General features: G+C 40.8%; 1 long non-coding RNA gene across 1 annotated transcript; it reads right to left on the reverse strand.

Moving 5' to 3' along the window:
• Positions 1 to 11,142: 11,142 nt before the first annotated feature.
• On the reverse strand, positions 11,143 to 13,012 carry LOC116354070 (uncharacterized). Its single transcript, XR_004203495.1, has 2 exons — positions 12,293 to 13,012; positions 11,143 to 12,025 (listed from the first exon to the last, which is right to left on the reverse strand). It is a non-coding gene; the product is annotated as an uncharacterized LOC116354070 (long non-coding RNA).
• Between the last annotated feature and the right edge of the window lie 1,806 nt (positions 13,013 to 14,818).

Raw genomic sequence — 14,818 nt, forward strand, 5'->3', positions numbered from 1 at the left:
ACTACTGCTACTACTACTATTACTATTACTATTACTACTGCTACTATTACTATTACTATTACTACTGCTACTACTACTATTACTACTACTACTACTATTACTACTACTACTACTATTACTATTACTACTGCTACTACTACTATTACTATTACTATTACTACTACTACTATTACTATTACTATTACTACTGCTACTACTACTATTACTACTACTACTACTATTACTACTACTACTACTATTACTATTACTACTGCTACTACTACTATTACTATTACTACTGCTACTACTAATTTTATTTGTCACATACACATGGTTAGCAGATGTTAATGCGAGTGTAGCGAAATGCTTGTGCTTCTAGTTCCGACAATGCAGTAATAACGAACAAGTAATCTAACTAACAATTCCAAAAAACTACTGTCTTATACACAGTGTAAGGGCATAAAGAATATGTACATAAGGATATATGAATGAGTGATGGTACAGAGGAGCATAAGCAAGATACAGTAGATGGTATCGAGTACAGTATATACATATGAGATGAGTATGTAAACAAAGTGGCATAGTTAAAGTGGCTAGTGATACATGTATTACATAAGGATGCAGTCGATGATATAGAGTACAGTATCTACGTATGCATATGAGATGAATAATGTAGGGTAAGTAACATTATATAAGGTAGCATTGTTTAAAGTGGCTAGTGATATATTTACATCATTTCCCATCAATTCCCATTATTAAAGTGGCTGGAGTAGAGTCAGTGTCGTTGACAGTGTGTTGGCAGTAGCCACTCAATGTTAGTGGTGGCTGTTTAACAGTCTGATGGCCTTGAGATAGAAGCTGTTTTTCAGTCTCTCGGTCCCAGCTTTGATGCACCTGTACTGACCTCGCCTTCTGGATGACAGCGGGGTGAACAGGCAGTGGCTCGGGTGGTTGATGTCCTTGATGATCTTTATGGCCTTCCTGTAGCATCGGGTGGTGTAGGTGTCCTGGAGGGCAGGTAGTTTGCCCCCGGTGATGCGTTGTGCAGACCTCACTACCCTCTACTACTATTACTACTACTATTACTGCTGCTACTACTACTACTGTTACTACTACTACTATTACTACTACTATTACTACTACTACTACTACTATTACTACTACTACTACTACTATTACTACTACTACTACCACTATTACTACTACTATTACTACTACTACTACTACTACTATTACTACTACTATTACTACTACTACTACTATTACTACTACTACTATTACTACTACTGCTACTACTACTATTACTACTACTACTACTACTACCACTATTACTACTACTATTACTATTACTACTATTACTATTACTACTACTACTATTACTACTGCTGCTACTACTACTACTACTATTACTACTGCTACTATTACTATTACTACTACTATTACTACTACTACTACTACTATTACTATTACTACTACTACTACTATTACTACTACTACTACTACTACTATTACTACTGCTACTACTACTATTACTACTACTATTACTACTTCTACTATTACTACTGCTACTACTTCTACTGCTACTATTGCTACTACTGCTATTACTGCTATTACTACTACTACTACTACTGCTATTACTACTACTACGAATAATATTAAACAGATAAAGGGTGTAATTACAATGTTGTTTATGCTCCACTTGTCCTTTTCTCATGGCAATGGGCCACAAATTTCCCTCTCTCTGTTTGATTTAAAAGTTTTTGATTTAAAAGTATTTTTTACTTAAGTACTTTACACCACTGAATAACTGTCTGTTATGGCTGTACACGTCTATCTTGACTAGGCTACCTGCTGATACCTGGCATCATGCCATAGTCACAATTCCTTAGAACTCCAGTCCTTGTTTCACAGAATCTGATCTTACATGTCATCAACCATAGTTGTCATTCATGGGAGACGACATGTTTACTGTTGCATTGTCTTGGTTTCACTTTAGCTTCTCTGTGAAAACAGCTCTGTTTGATCTAGATCCAATTCCTCAGAACTCCAGCCCTCACTTCCTCAGATCAGTGTCAATGTTTCTGTGGGTGAACAGTAAACACACAGACCCTATTAAGTCCAACAGTTTTAGTCCCACCACTACAACACTACGCTTACTACCCGGGGAATATTGCACAACTTATTGGTAATAAAAACCATTTTCAATGTCTTGAGCAAGACAACTGGAAGGCATTGATTATACAGAGTCAAGAACAATGTGTTGAACGTATTTATTTTGTAGAGAAACATCTGAGAAAGAATGCAGTGGAATAACACCACCAAATCTACTTCAACCCATACATTACATCATTAGTTACGATGAATAGAGAAAATGATAGCTAGGTCCTGCCTGCTGGCCAGAAAGCTACAGTGCCTTCGGAAAGTATTCAGACACATTTACTTTTTCCACTTTTTTTTACATTACTGTAACGGTTCTCTTGTGGTGAAGGAGAGTCGGACCAAAATGCGGTGTGTAGATTGCGATCCATGTTTAATAAACAAACGTAAAAACACGGATCAATACAAAAAAACTACAAAAACAACAAACGTGGAAACGTAACGTAAACCGAAACAGTCCTATCTGGTGCAAACACAGAGACAGGAACAATCACCCACAAACACACAGTGAAACCCAGGCTACCTAAATATGGTTCCCAATCAGAGACAATGACTAACACCTGCCTCTGATTGAGAACCATATCAGGCCAGACATAGAAATAGACAAACTAGACAATGAAACATAGAATGCCCACTCAGCTCACACCCTGACCAACCAAAACATAGAAATATACAAAGTAAACTATGGTCAGGGTGTGACAATTACAGCCTTATTCCAAAATGGATTAAATCTACACACAATACCACATAATGAAAAAGCAACACAAAATAATGTTTTACATTTTTGAAAATGTGGATAAAAACATAAATACCTTATTTACATAAGTATTCAGACCATTTGCTATGAGACTCAAAATTGAGCTCAGGTGCATCCTGTTTCCATTGATCATCCTTAAGATGTGTTTTGATTGGAGTGCACCTGTGGTAAATTCAATTGATTGGACACGATTTGGAAAGGCACCTGTCTATATAGGTCCCACAATTGACAGTGCATGTCAGAGCAAAAAACAAGCCATGAGGTCGAAGGAATTGTCCGTGGAGCACCGAGGCAGGATTTTCTCGAGGCACAGATCTGGGGAAGGATACCAAGACATTTCTGCATCATTGAAGGTCCCTAAGAACACAGTGGCCTCCATCATTCTTAAATGGAAGAAGTTTGGAACCACCAAGACTCTTCCTAGAGCTGGCTGCCCAGCCAAACTGGGCAATTGGGGGAAGGGCCTTGGTCAGGAAGGTGAATAAGAACCGTATGGTCCATCTGACAGCTCAAGAGTTCCTCTGTGGAGATGGGAGAACCTTCCAGAAGGACAAATATCTCTGCAGCACTCCACCAATCAGGTCTTTACGGTAGAGTGGCCAATCCTCAGTAAAAGGCACATGGCAGCTTGCTTGGCATTTGCCAACGGCACCGAAAGACTCTGACCACGAGAAACAATATTCTCTGGTCTGATGAAACCAAGATGGATCTATTTGGCCTGAATGCAAAGCGTCTCGCGTGGAGGAAACCTGGCACCATCCTTACGGTGAAGTATGGTGGTGGCAGCATCATGCTGTGGGAATGTTTTTCAGCGGCAGGGACTGAAGACTAGTCAGCATTGAGGCAAAGATGAATGGAGCAAAGTACAGAGATCCTTGTTGATGACCTCCAACTGAGGTGAAAGTTCAATCTTCCAACAGGACATCAAACCTAAGCACACAGCCAAGACAACGCAGGAGTGGCTTCGGGACAAGTCTGTCTTTGAGTGGCCCAGCCAGAGCATGGACTTGAACCTGATCAAACATCTCTGGAGAGACCTGAACATTGCTGTGCAGCCATGCTCCCCATCCAACCTGACAGAGCTTGAGAGGATCTGCAGAGAAGAATGTGAGAAACTCTCCAAATATAGATGTGCCAAGCTTGTAGTGTCATACCCAAGAAGACTCGATGCTGTAATCACTGACAAAGGTACTTCAACAAAGTACTGAGTAAAGGGTCTGAATATTTAAGTAAATGTGATACTTCTGTTTAAAAATATATATAAATTAGCAGAAATGTATTCAAACCTGCTTCTGCTTTTTTCATTATGGGGCATTGTGTGTAGATTGATGAGGAATAAAACAATTGAATACATTTTAGAAGAAGACCTAACAAAATGTGTAAAAGGTCCAGGGTTCTGAATGCTTTCCGAAGGTCCTGTATGTCTGCCCGACCAGACAAGGAGTTCCTGGTTAATAGAATTCCAAGAGTGTGCAAAGCTGTCATCATGGCAGAGGGTGGCTACTTTGAAGAATCTCAAATATAAAATATTTTTGGATTAATTTCACACTTTTTTTGGTTACTACATAATTCCATATGTGTTATTTCATAGTTTTGATGTTTTCACTATTATTCTACAATGTAGGAAATAGTCAAATTAAAGAAAGCCCTTGAATGAGTAGGTGTGTCCAAACTTTTGACTGGTACTGTAAATATACTTGAAAAAACTATAACAAGACTTGAAAATGGTTGTCTCACCATGATTAACAACCAGTTTGACAGAGCTTGAAGAATTTTTTAAATAATCATTGACAAAAGTTGCACAATCCAGGTGCGGCAAGCTCTTGGAGACTTACCCAGAAAGACGTACAACTGTAATCACTGCCAAAGGTGATTCTAACATGTATTGACTCTGGTGTAAATTCTTATGTGGTATTTCATTTTCAAAAATGTCTAAAAACATGTTTTCACTTTGACATTATGGGTAGTGTGTAGATGGGTGAGAAAAGTCAGGCTGTAACACAACATGTGGAATATGTCGAGGGAAATTAAATTAAATTGTATGGGCCACATACACATATTTAGCAGATGTTATTGCGGGTGTATCGAAATGCTTGTTTTCCTAGCTCCAGCCGTGCAGTAATATCTAACAATAATACACACAGATCTAAACGTATCCGTACCATAGCAGCTGCTTTGGATATGTCTTTTACTTGAGAGCTCTGCCCTCTATGCCAGGTCTCCCTTGAAAAATGTATGTTATTGTTAACCTGGTAAAATAAGCTAAAGGTTGTGTGCTCTCTCACTAGATAGAATTGTGTGTTTCAGTGGCAGATTTTCCAAAGAAAATACACATATCAGCATTTCTCAATCAGATTAGATACACAGCTCATTTCATTCATACATGTAGGCGCTCGTTATTGTAAATATTACAGTTCTCTAGGTCCTCCATTCCCAAAACTAATGCCCCCTGTCCCCAGAAGGAAATACCAGGAAAAAGTGTTTTGCTTAAGGTACAACTTCCTATTGAGGAAATGCAAGATAACTCATGTTCATATTTAGATTGAGAGTTACTGACATGAATAGAAGCATATACAGGCAATCAATCAAATGTATTTATAAATCCCGTTTTACATTAGCACTATATAGCAAAGTGCTTATACATAAACCCAGCCTAAACCCCAAAGAGCAAGCAATGCAGATGTGGAAGCACAGTGGATAGCAAAAACTCCTTAGAAAGGCAGGGACCTAGGAAGACATTTGTAACTTCTCATGATTCAGCCTATTTGTCAAACCAAATCTGAACATTTGATATCCTTTTTATTGTTCACTGTTGATAGTAATTGTTTCCAAAGGTAATCACTCAATGTCCTACTACAAGGATGTGGTCAGGTTGACACACTTCCGAGTCATAATAACACCAACACACACACACACCACAGATTGCCAGGGTAAGTACAATGAGCAGTTGGGAAAATGAAGTCTACTGCGTGCTTGCCCGATATGAACAAAAACACAATTTAGGTTAGTGTGTAGACAAGGCTTTGTCATTAAAATAATGCCTATTTTTCAGATCTGCCAAGCAGGCTAGACGGGTGACAGTTGTCTCCACTAAGCTGCTCCAGGCCTGGAGAGCCACAATGGAATTTCCAGAGGCCTGTGGACCTGAAGCAGTGTGATGTGGTCCAGGTAATTATCACACACACTCACTCAATCACTCTTTCTGTTTTGTTGAATAATTATTTCCACTTAAGAAAATTGTGCCCCTCTCTTTTAGATCTTACACCCCTATTCGCTCAACTAGAGCCCTGACAGCTGCAGTTGTCTGCCCTGCACCTGCAGAGTGGCATCAACAGGTATCCTTGTTTCTCAGTCAGAACACTGGAATGTGAGATGGGATCTACACCTCCATTAAAATGATAGAAATCCTCATTTCGTTTAATGTTTTTCAATTTGAGCTTATACTTTCTCCTTCTCAACATCTAACGCGAGGGGGACGGTGTGGCTTCGTGACGATGATCACAAGGGTCGTTGCTCACCTGTTTGACGGCTCCAACGCAGTTACACCTCCGACTCCGACAAAACATCAGCTATGCGGGTGTCGGATATTACCTGTTAAGACTTGATCGGATTGAATCTTACAGTCAATCACTCTGTTTAGTTATATTATCATTGTCAGTTAATACAATTGTGCCTCTCTTTTAGATCTGCCACCCACCCTGGCAGCAGTCCTCTGCTGTGGTATTTCATTTCCCGGCTGCACCAGTTCCCACTACACTGGCCGTGACGGGAGACACTTTGAAGACTCCCAGGTGGATACAGGTCATTCAGAATTATATTACATACACCTACGCTCGCTCACACCAACAGACATGCTGACACACAAACATGCTGTTGAGCGGTATACGTACTGTCACTTTGTGCATCTCTCTTTCAGATCTGCCTTGCACTCCACCACTGCCCCTGACAGCCTCACCCGGAAGTGCATGCAGACTGACAAAGTAGAGATGGGTGTCTGACAAGCTAAAATAAAATACAACCTTCACACACACTCTCTCTCTCTCTCTGTCTCGCTCTCTTTCTCTCTCTTTCTCTGTCAATGTAAATCAAAATATAACTACTTATTATTTTATGTTTGCTCCATTTTATTTGAAGATTTTGTGCAATAAAGTACATTCACAGACAAAGCAAGGTCTTTGGTTTATTGGATATTTCTCTGATTGAAATGTGTGACCAAAAGGAAGTCGGCAGACCTGCAACCCTCTGGGATTGTGTTCAGGTTTTGTCATCTGAAGCTGGGCCCCAACAGCGCTCACATACAGTTGAAGTCAGAAGTTTACATACACCTTGGCCAAATACATTTAAACTCAGTTTTTCACAATTCCTAACATTTAATTCTAGTAAAAATTCCCTATCTTAGGTCAGTTAGGATCACCATTTTATTTTAAGAATGTGAAATGTCAGAATAATAGGAGAGGGAATATTTATTTCAGCTTTTTATTTCTTTCATCACGTTCCCAGTGGGTCAGAAGTTTACATACACTCAATTAGCATTTGGTAGCATTGCCTTTAAATAGTTTAACTTGGGCCAAACGTTTTAGGTAGCCTTCCACAAGCTTCCCACAATAAGTTGGGTGAATTTCGGCCCATTCCTCCTGACAGAGCTGGTGTAACTGAGTCAGGTTTGTAGGCCTCCTTACTGGCACACTCTTTTTCAGTTCTGCCCGTAAACTTTCGAAAGGGTTGAGGTCAGGGCTTTGTGATGGCCACTCCAATACCTTGACTTTGTCATCCTTAAGCCATTTTGCCACAACTTTGGAAGTATGCTTGAGGTCATTGTCCATTTGGAAGACCCATTTGCGCCCAAGATTTAACTTCCTGACTGATGGTCTTGAGATGTTGCTTCAATATATCCACATAATTTTCCTACCTCATGAAGCCATCTATTTTGTGAAGTGTGCCAATCCCTCTAGCAGCAAAGCACTCCCACCACATGATGCTGCCACCCCCGTGCTTCATTGTTGGGATGGTGTTCTTCGGCTTGCAAGCCTCCCCCTTTTTCCTCCAAACACAACGATGGTCATTATGGCCAAACAGTTCTATTTTTGTTTTTTCAGACTAGAGGACATTTCTCCAAAAGTACGATCTTTGTCCCCATGTGCAGTTGCAAACCGTAGTCTGGCTTTTTTATGGAGGCTTTGGAGCAGTGGCTTCTTCCTTGCTGAGTGGCCTTTCAGGTTATGTCGAAATAGGATTTGTTTTACTGTGGATATAGATACTTGTGTACCTGTTTCCTCCAGCATCTTCACAAGGTCCTTTGCTGTTGTTCTGGGGTGATTTGCACTTTTCACACCAAAGTACGTTCATATCTAGGAGGCAGAACGTGTCTCCTTCCTGAGCGGTATGGCGGCTGCGTGGTCCCATGATGTTTATACTTGCGTACAATTTTTTGTACAGATGAACGTGGTACCTTCAGGCATTTGGAAATTGCTCCCTAGGATGAACCAGACTTGAGGTCTACAATTCTTTTTCTGAGGTCTTGGCTGATTTCTTTTGATTTTCCCATGATGTCAAGCAAAGAGGCACTGAGTTTGAAGGTAAGCCTTGAAATACATCCACAGGTACACCTCCAATTGACTCAAATGATGTCAATTAGCCTATCAGAAACTTCTAAAGCAATGACATCATTTTCTGAAGTTTTCCAAGCTGTTTAAAGGCACAGTTAACTTAGTGTATGTAAACTTCTGACCCACTGGAATTGTGATACAGTGAGTTATAAGTGAAATAATCTGTCTGTAAACAATTGTTGGCAAAATGACTTGTGTCATGCACAATGTAGATGTTCTAACCGACTTGCCAAAACTATAGTTTGTTAACAAGAAATTTGTGGAGTGGTTGAAAAACCACAAAACCAACCTAAGTGTATGTAAACTTCCAACTTCAACTGTATGAACATGGTTCCCAGGAGTGGCAGGCTGATATGTTTATTGTCTTGCAAAAATATTTTTTATGTACCAAGGTTATTCCCTGGCTAACCATCCACATTGTTCCTGGACAAACTAACGTTTCTTCTCCACAATGAATGTATGTAACTGTAACGACTCACGTGGGTTGAAGAAGGAGAACAAGGTACAGCGTGGTAGGCGTTCATGATTTTTAATAAACTGAACACCGCAAAAAAATAACAAAGTAGAAAAAACGAAAAGCGCACTGTGCTGTCAGACAACAAAACAGGTAAACAGAAAATAACTCCCCACAAAACCCAAACGGAAAATCACAACTACTCCTGGAGGGACTTCCAGACCTCAACTTTTTATAAGGCAGAAAAGCAGAGATGGGTGGCTGACAAGGAAAAATTAAACACAAAATGCACACACACTCTCCTATCTCTCTCACACACACATTATGTAATAATGTAAATAAATTGGAATTGTTTATTTTCTGTGTGCTTTTAGGATTGGAGATATCTAGGTCTACAAATCTCTACAGTGCAGTTAACAAATATATTATTTAATAACTGACAACATTCTGTAATTAATAAATATTAGAATAGTAATCCATAATAGAGTGACCAATAGTGACTGTGTTGTGATTGTTTAGTTTTAATTAGTACACAAGTAGTGCTTCAGGGTGGGATCCAACCGTGTCTGAAAAGCAGGAGAAAAGGTCACCTAAATGTCTGTTATGGCTGTACACGTCTGTTTTGACTAGGCTACCTGCTGATACCTGGCCTCATGCCATAGTCACAATTCCTTAGAACTCCAGTCCTTGTTTCACAGAATCTGATCTTACATGTCATCAACCATAGTTGTCATTCATGCGAGACGACATGTTTACTGTTGCATTGTCTTGGTTTCACTTTAGCTTCTCTGTGAAAACAGCTCTGTTTGATCTAGATCCAATTCCTCAGAACTCCAGCCCTCACTTCCTCAGATCAGTGTCAATGTTTCTGTGGGTGAACAGTAAACACACAGACCCTATTTTAAGTCCAACAGTTTTAGGCCCACCACTACAAAACTACGCTTACTACCCGGGGAATATTGCACAACTTATTGGTAATAAAAACAATATTCAATGTCTTGAGCAAGACAACTGGAAGGCATTGATGATACAGAGTCAAGAATGTGTTGAACGTATTTATTTTGTAGAGAAACATCTCTGAGAAAGAATGCAGTGGAATAACACCACCAAATCTACTTCAAACTGTACACAACATCATTAGTTACGATGAATAGAAAACACGACAGCTATGTGTTACAGGAATTAAATTCCTCTATGTTTTAATACCCAATTAAAATTAAACACTGTCAATTCCTAAGAATTTGTAAGACTCTTATTTGCATAAAATGGACAGAGACCAGTCTCAAAATCTACCAGAAGCGTTTCTTCTCGAGAGTACTGAACATGATACAGTTTACCACAGATTATAAACTGAAAATGACGTCATTAGTTTTCGTACTACCCCGTCTCATCAACCAGCAGTACAATGGCTGTATAGTTCTCAAGCCTTCCCACATCGTCTCTCTCTACTAAGATAATTTACGACCCAAGCCAAGGTCTGCCTGTGTAGATAAGCATTCTAGCCAGTCTGGCTATAAGTTCATTCATTTCTACCAAGGAGCAGATAGTCATTGTTCTAATACTTGATTATATTTACACACATTATATTCAGTACTAAGGTTAAAAGAAAATTCATACATCTATACAGTAACATAATAGTTTTCTGATTAGTCAGTCCTGATTGAAATGTATACATAATTAGTCATTATTGATAAAAAAAATCCCTTAACACTATGTCTGGCCAGAAAGGCAGCTAGGTCCGGCCAAGTAGGTAGGTCCGGCCAAGTAGCTAGGTCCGGCCAAGTAGCTAGGTCCGGCCAAGTAGCTAGGTCCGGCAGGCCAGCCAGATATCTAAGTCCAGCTGGCCAGATTGATAAGTCTGGCCAGCTAGCCAGATAGTTATTGGAAAAACTGACGTTTCTTCTCCACAATGAATTTATGTAGTGATCGATAGAGCAGAGCAAAGGTCAAATAAGGTCATGGTGGAAAAAGTATTGTATTGTCATACTTTGAGTAAAAGTAAAGGTGCCTTACATTTTTTTTTGATTGCTTACATACTTGTTGCGGAATTTGGCTCTTTGTGTCAAAACTCTACACACAAGCCAAATAAGACACAACACTTGGAGATAAACATCTCACTTCTATGTCAAAATGAAACTCAAAATGAAAATTCAAAGCAGTAACACACTTATGTACTTTACACAAAACACTGTCTTTAGTACTTTGTGTACCTTTTTATTTTCTCATACAGGCTTCTGTGACAGATTGTTCCAGTACAGTACACATTTCAATGAACACAAAAATATAAAGGCTTCAGAAAAAATATGTACAACCTATTTTTTGCCATTGCAGGTTTTTACAACAAAAAAACACAACGTAGAATTACAGTAATTAATACAATATGTTACTGTAAACACAAACAAAAATGACAGTAAAATTACAGTGCAATGGTAAACAAAAAATAGTATTGTAAAGGATTGTAAGGGATGGAGTAGATGGTTTCAGGATCCCACCTTCTGTTAGGGTCTGGCCACATCACCTCATCCACATCACAAGCAATGTCATCCCTGGCTAGGCAACGGGGAAAATAATCGCCTATCCAACCATGCACTGACCCCACCTCAATGTCTCCAAATGCCTCTTCCATTGCTTGCATGTTGTTGGCGGTCATACACTTTCCAACGCCAAAGCCGAAAATAATTCCTCAATGAGAAATGGGGAGTAAGGGGGCAAGTATACAACTGTGAAGTTATTATCCCTGACCAGAGCAGCCTGGTGGAAACTAACATTATCCCAGATGACAACAAACCTGGGCTGCTCTGGTCCGTCCTGCACAGCTGCATTATAGTGTGCATCCAGAAATATGATTATGTGTGCAGTATTGTAGGGACCGAGGGTGGCATGGTGATGGAGAACTCCTTGCAGACTAATGGTGGCACACAATGTGATATTTCCCCCGCGCTGCCCAGGGACATTCGCAACGGCTCCTTGTCCTATAACATGTCGGCCCTGACGCCTGGTTTTAGATAGAATCCAGCTTCATCAATGAACATGAACTCATGAGGCTGTGCAGCTGCATCAAAGTCCAGGACTCTGTAACAGAAAATGCAAACACTGTACCGTGAATATGGCGTAACGCAAAACACAAGACTACAATGTCTACATTTTCACACAAGGATGGGGGTGGGTTGGGTCAGACACATTCAGTCAAAACTACGAGCAAGGCAGGTGTCCCCACAGACCCCTCCCCCACACCCAGAATGGGGGCACCTGCCTAGGTCACAAACTGCTTTGTCTGAATGTATCTATGCAGGGCCAATAGGACACAATCTATTGCCATTACAGTACAGTGACACTTACTTGCACATAGTCATAGTGAAGGTCTTTGACTAACTGTGTTCCTCTCAAATGGAACCCTGTACAGCGGCGTCATTGTAAGTTGGTGTTGACGCAAGATGCAGCACTGTTGACATAATGACACGGTTGATATTATGGAATGTTATGTGATCTGCAATGATTTACACTCACAGTTAGTTTTCCACAAGTTTGCTAAATCTTTGGCCCATTTCCCCCAAACGGAAGACAAAACCACATACACAAAATGCTAAACTCTACCAATCTCTAGCAAACGCAAACACTGCATTCAAAACTTTTCTTTACAAAATGTTTTTTTTGGCATCAAAATGACACACACGTCATATGAATAGATCTGTCTACGAACCAACAACACACTGATGTGCTCAACACTACTATGAATATACCATCAGTAGGTTTATTCCTTTTCAGTGTTACACTGTAGCTGGTTGTAAAAGATTGTTACAGTAATGTATACCTACTCATATATACATAAACACACGCAATACTGTAACATTGTCATTTATTTCCAAAAATGCAGTATTTTGAACACTTGTGTTTTGTATGTAACACTTTCTATACCCAACAGGAGAAAACCAGGAAAAAAACATTCAGTGAGATAAAGGGTTTTCTTTACAAAAAATGAAAGTGGCTCATTCTTTCAAAACTCTAAACACAAAAAGACAAAAACACGTGCAAGATACACTGCTCAAAAAAATAAAGGGAACACTAAAATAACATCCTAGATCTGAATGAATGAAATATTCTTATTAAATATTTTTTCTCTATACATAGTTGAATGTGCTGACAACAAAATCACACAGAAATGATCAATGTAAATCAAATGTATCAACCCATGGAGATCTGGATTTGGAGTCACACTCCAAATTAAAGTGGAAAACCACACTACAGGCTGATCCAACTTTGATGTAATGTCCTTAAAACAAGTCAAAATGAGGCTCGGTAGTGTGTGTGGTCTCCATGTGCCTGCATGACCTCCCTACAACGCCTGGGCATGCTCCTGATGAGGTGGCGGATGGTCTCCTGAGGGATCTCCTCCAGACCTGGACTAAAGCATCCGCCAACTCCTGGACAGTCTGTGGTGCAACGTGGCGTTGGTGGATGGAGCGAGACATGATGTCCCAGATGTGCTCAATTGGATTCAGGTCTGGGGAACGGGCGGGCCAGTCCATAGCATCAATGCCTTCCTCTTGCAGGAACTTCTGACACACTCCAGCCACATGAGGTCTAGCATTGTCTTGCATTAGGAGGAACCCAGGGCCAACCGCACCAGCATATGGTCTCACAAGGGGTCTGAGGATCTCATCTCGGTACCTAATGGCAGTCAGGCTACCTCTGGCGAGCACATGGAGGGCTGTGCGGCCCCCCAAAGAAATGCCACCCCACACCATGACTGACCCACCGCCAAACTGGTCATGCTGGAGGATGTTGCAGGCAGCAGAACGTTCTCCACGGTGTCTCCAGACTCTGTCACGTCTGTCATATGTGCTCAGTGTGAACCTGCTTTCATCTGTGAAGAGCACAGGGCACCAGTGGCGAATTTGCCAATCTTGGCAAATGCCAAACGTTCTGCACGGTTGTTGGGCACAACCCCCACCTGTGGACGTCGGGCACTCATACCACCCTCATGGAGTCTGTTTATGACCGTTTGAGCAGGCACATGCACATTTGTGGCCTGCTGGAGGTCATTTTGCAGGGCTCTGGCAGTGCTTCTCCTTGCACAAAGGCGGAGGTAGCGGTCCTGCTGCTGGGTTGTTGCCCTCCTACACGTCTCCTGATATACTGGCCTGTCTCCTGGTAGCGCCTCCATGCTCTGGACACTACGCTGACAGACACAGCAAACCTTCTTGCCACAGCTCGCATTGATGTGCCATCCTGGATGAGCTGCACTACCTGAGCCACTTGTGTGGGTTGTAGACTCCGTCTCATGCTACCACTAGAGTGAAAGCACCGCCAGCATTCAAAAGTGACCAAAACATCAGCCAGGAAGCATAGGAACTGAGAAGTGGTCTGTGGTCCCCACCTGCAGAACCACTCCTTTATTGGGGGTGTCTTGCTAATTGCCTATAATTTCCACCTGTTGTCTATTCCATTTGCACAACAGCATGTGAAATTTATTGTCAATCAGTGTTGCTTCCTAAGTGGACAGTTTGATTTCACAGAAGTGTGATTGACTTGGAGTTACAGTGCCTTGCAAAAGTATTCGGCCCCCTTGAACTTTGCGACCTTTTGCCACATTTCAGGCGATGGAAGGACACAAATGCTCTCCATCCAACCTCACTGAGCTCGAGCTGTTTTGCAAGGAGGAATGGGAAAAATGTCAGTCTCTCGATGTGCAAAACTGATAGAGACATACCCCAAGCGACTTACAGCTGTAATCGCAGCAAAAGGTGGCGCTACAAAGTATTAACTTAAGGGGGCTGAATAGTTTTGCACCCCCAATTTTTCAGTTTCTGATTTGTTAAAAAAGTTTGAAATATCCAATAAATGTAGTTCCACTTCATGATTGTG

This window comes from Oncorhynchus kisutch, linkage group LG16 (genome assembly GCF_002021735.2).
Source record: "Oncorhynchus kisutch isolate 150728-3 linkage group LG16, Okis_V2, whole genome shotgun sequence".
Classification (NCBI taxonomy): domain Eukaryota; kingdom Metazoa; phylum Chordata; class Actinopteri; order Salmoniformes; family Salmonidae; genus Oncorhynchus; species Oncorhynchus kisutch.